Source organism: Felis catus, chromosome C2 (assembly GCF_018350175.1).
Source record: "Felis catus isolate Fca126 chromosome C2, F.catus_Fca126_mat1.0, whole genome shotgun sequence".
Classification (NCBI taxonomy): Eukaryota; Metazoa; Chordata; class Mammalia; order Carnivora; family Felidae; genus Felis; species Felis catus.
Window position 1 is genome coordinate 10,253,128 of NC_058376.1, and position 4,484 is coordinate 10,257,611.

The 4,484-nt window shown below is 50.9% G+C and overlaps 1 long non-coding RNA gene across 1 annotated transcript; it reads right to left on the reverse strand.

The window, feature by feature from the left end:
- Positions 1-1,916: 1,916 nt before the first annotated feature.
- On the reverse strand, positions 1,917-3,559 carry LOC123379867. Its single transcript, XR_006584815.1, has 2 exons — positions 3,399-3,559; positions 1,917-3,222 (listed from the first exon to the last, which is right to left on the reverse strand). It is a non-coding gene; the product is annotated as an uncharacterized LOC123379867 (long non-coding RNA).
- Positions 3,560-4,484: the final 925 nt, after the last annotated feature.

Below are 4,484 nucleotides of genomic sequence, written 5' to 3' on the forward strand. Positions count from 1 at the left end.
ACCCAGTAATCTGGGAGAGACCGCGGGGACTGGCTACGGGAGGAAGCAAGAGACACGACGCGGGTACTTTCGGCAAATCCCTCTTGCTCTTGGTTTGGATTTTTCACTGTTCATTTGCTTCCCTCGGCACAGTTAAGGTTGCCGACTGCCATGGGTCAAACGTGAGTGGTGCTCAGGGTCGGGTAGCTCCCTGGACCGACACGCACTGGCTCTCTTCGCTGCCCTGGAAATTGCAACAGCTCCGGCCCTTGGGGCCGTGTTTGGGTCGCACCGCAGGGGCCCCCACCCTTCTCTGAGCCCACAGGCGGCCTCGTCCTGTTGGCTACTGTGCAGATGGCTTAGCCAGCACCAGGCAGCACAGGGTCCAGATGCCAGATACCGTTGTTACTATTTTCGACAGCAGCGGCGACTTACCACCAAACCTTGGAACTGGAGGGCCAGGGAGGCCCATGTTCTCATCCACATCTGGTGCTGCTGGGAAAACCGGCTCTGTTTTGTCTGCATTGACAGCATCCTGAAAACATCCAAGCCTCCGCAAAACAGAAAATCTGACAAGTAAAAATGCCTCAGTAATGTACAGGGAGTTGAGGTAATGGGTTTATTCATTGTAGAAGCAGCTGGCCTTGCTTGTTAATGTTTGTTTGGTTTAAAACAAGGGAAGATCCCAGTTGCGGAAGGGACAGACGGGATGCACTGTGGTTCCTTCTCCTCTGGCTCTCTCCCTTCTCGTGGAGGCAAATTGCCTAGGATTCTGCCAAACGCCCTAATCTCCTTTGTCTGGATAGTTTATTAGGTGAAATTTAAAATTCAAGGATATAACCTTTTCTTTATCACAGGCTCCTCTTTGGGGGGGAATCGTCTTTCCACCTTCACCACATAAATTCTATGGTGGGGGGGGAAAAAAAAAGAAAAGTTGAGTTTATTCTGATGAGACGCTGTGTTGTACTCACTGCTGTCTTCTGTCCAGATGGAATCAGAATGTATTTCAAAATTTGCTTGACATTCACCCGACCATAAAATCTTCTCGGTGAGAGTGTCGTGCTGACATTCATCCACACCGAAGCGTGAAACGGGAATTAGTCATGTGGTGGGGAGGAGAAAAGAGAGCGTTAATTTGGTTTGCGCCACAAAACTAGTGGGAAATGAGACATTTAGTGACTTTTGTCTTTTGACTTTGCAAGTTTCTGAGGACGCCACAGAACACAAATATGATACCGTGAAAATGCACAGCGCGGTTTGAGCTCGAGAGAAAGGATCGGGCCTTCCAGTCCAGGTCGGTGGGAATATCGTTGTTGGTGTTTTTGATTGGCAACCGGGATTCTGAGGAAGAAGGGGAAGAGAGAGAGAGAGAGTGGACACGGGAAGAGAAAAGCCCCAACAGCCCCCCAAAGCAGCCGAGGTGGGTCCCGCGGGACTAAACTTCATCATCTGGGACAGCCTGTCCAAATACAACACAATTTCAGTTTTGATCTACATTTTCCATATTTCCCAGAACTGCGGGTTGTTTACAGAGTCAGGAGAATTTTTGCTTTGACATGAAGTAATCCTGTCCTTTGGGAGCCCCCAAAAGTTAGCCAAGGTTTAAGAGAGTTCCAGAAACCACATTTTCAGTCCACTGTGGGTTTTGTTTGCTTTACTGTTGTGGGTGCTTATGTTGGAGGGGCTAAACAACACTGCTAGCACTTTTCAAGGTCTACAATATGGGAATCTTTTTTTTTTTTTCCTTCTAAAATCCGTTGTGTGGTGAAAATCATGGAACGGCTTCAAAATGGTCTTCACTGTCATCAAAATCAGCTTGACTCAAAATATGATGACATTTAACATTAATTGTATGTCAGCGATTTATTTCAAGCTTATCTGGGGCTGAAGAAAACATATAAGAACCACCACCACCGAAACAAAACCTTCTGAAACAATTTCACAAAGCAGATTGTTTTTATTAAATATATCCATTTCTATTCAAATCATTGAAGCCTAGTGAGACTGTTTCTAATGAGCACCCTTACAGTGAAGACTGCACGAACCGAGGGCGTTTATTACTGAGTTCGGTGCCAGCAGCTCAACACCCTGTACAAGGATCCAGAGTCTTCCAGAAGGTTCCGGCTCTCCAGGTGGAGATACCTCATGTTCTAACACTTCATGTTGGAAGTGAATGTAGGCTGGCCCCACAGAGGTCTGATGGTCTTCTCATCCTTTCTCTGGGGTGGAGGCTAGTGATGGCTCTTCCCAAGCGATAATTTGCCAGGTCAATTAACCAAATGAAAGCCATCAGGGGAAGAGGGAATCTAAGGCTACCTCAGGGACACCCTTGCAGATCCTGGAGACGCCTGCTGACTAGAGGGGGCAGGCAGCAAATCCCGGTTTCTGACGGGGAGACTTTGAATGGCTAAGCAGGTGGGAGGCTGAATATGTCTCTTTGGGGAGCGGCTCTGGGGTTCCAGGCGGTGTCTGTGCTGAATGAAGGATAGCAGTTGGGGGGCACTAGGCACGCGTAAGCCACACCGGAGGATCCTCACAGACCTCCCTGTGTGCCCGTGAGGCCAGGTGCTGCAGTGCTCTGTGCTGGGCGTAAGGTGACAAAAGGGCACAGCTCCCACCCCCAGAGGCTCCCAGTTGGGTAGGAAGACAGACACACAGGCGACAAGTCACAAAATAGAGCTCCAGGGCACTGTGAGAGCCCAGGGTGGGGGCCGAGGCTCCTCCCCTGTCAGGCTTTAGAACCCCAGTTTAGGGGCACCTGGGGGGCTCAGTAGGTTAAGTGTCCGACCCTTGATTTCAGCTCAGGTCGTGATCTCACAGTCCGTGGGATCGAGCCCCATATTGGGTTCTGCGCTGACAATGGGGAGCCTGACTGGGATTCTCTCTCTGCCTCTCTCTCTCTGCCCCTCCCCCCCCCCAAGAAATACATAAACCTTAAAAATAAAAATAAAAACTTAAAACGCCGGCTCGCACATCTGACTGTTTCAGAAGACGTTATTTTCCTTGAGGTGCTCTGTTCCCTTTTCTTTTTTCTTTTTTTTTTCCGTGACAGAACCACACGATGGCACGAATTATTTCACTCATAAAAGGAAGAGAAAGTATTTTCACAATTTTGAGCACACTGTGGCATGGGCACCAACACGGCAGAGTGAGAGCGGCGTCCGTGGCGAACAGTTGTTGTCTCTTGCAAGGTTTCCAACCCCCAGGACGTCCTTGGTTCTCTTTGCCTCTGCTTCACTGGGGCTGGAAGGAAATAACGGGGGGGGGGGGGGGGGGAGAAAGACAGAGACAGAGACAGACATGATGTGTGCACAGGGACCAATGAACAGAACCATTCATGTCTCCTCAGGTCACTGGTCAGCCTGGACATGTTGCCACCATCTCAAGAGGACCTTCCCCCCATTCCTTCTTGCACTTACCTGGAATGGCCAGGGTCTCTTAGCCGGGGCAGATAATGCAAGGAGGGGTCATCACTCACGTTCCCCCGACACCTTGGAGTTAGACGGGGCGAGATTTCCGCACCCCTCCCTCTTCTGACAAGCGCCACCGTGGCACTGGTCCCCCCCCCCCGCAGCGGAGCTGCCCCCCACTCTCGGGCCCCACCTCTTCTCTGTCCCCAAGGCAAATGGAAAGCCAGGTGTGTGTACGAATTCCAGCAAGGCAAGGAAAACAGAAAAAGAGCAACTGAGATGTTGAGATTAAAAATAGGATAAACAGGAACTGAAAAGTCTGGGTTTCTATTTCTTTTCTGGTTCACTTTGTTTTCACGTTTCCCCCAGTGAACTGTTGTAGTTACAGTTTCTCCCAATTAGGCAATCATTTGTAGTCGGGGACAAGAAAATCAAACTTCTCGGACCCCCTCCGTGGAGAATTCCCCACCCCTCATTCCCTGAACGTGTTAATTGCCAGCACATAGGAGGACGATCGTCTAGAAGGAAAACAAACCAAACCAAAAAATCAAATTCGGGCTTTGCCCAGAAATGCTCACACGGTTCCCTTCATGGTCCTCTGTGCCTTCAAACTGAAAGTGTCACAAATGTAAGAATATCCACGCCACATAAACAGCTGGTGGGCCTCACTCTCTTGAGTTGGCATCTGGCGGGGGGGGGGGGGGGGCGGTCGGCCCTGATGGTCGCCGGGGCACCATTGCCCTGGACCGCGATGCAGCACCCAGGCACCCACGTCCTCCCTATGGCTTGCCTGGAATCTCCTCCAGGCCAACCGTAGGGGAAAGGTGTGCGGGCCTCGCGTGCGTGGAGATCCATTAGTCGGATAGCCACAGCTTCATCTATATCATGGCTTTGCTTCCTAAACCGTTAACTGCAGGCCTGGAAAGCGCTTTATAAATCACAAGGCCCCAGAGCCTCGGCGGAGACAGTGGGAGCTGCCTGTGCTGTCTGAGCGCACCGCCCACTCGGCCAGCTGCGGGCTATCTAAAGCAAGTATCCCCGAGGTGGCCACTTGCCCAGAAACAGCAGCCGCGCCTGCCTCCCTGGGCAGGAAGG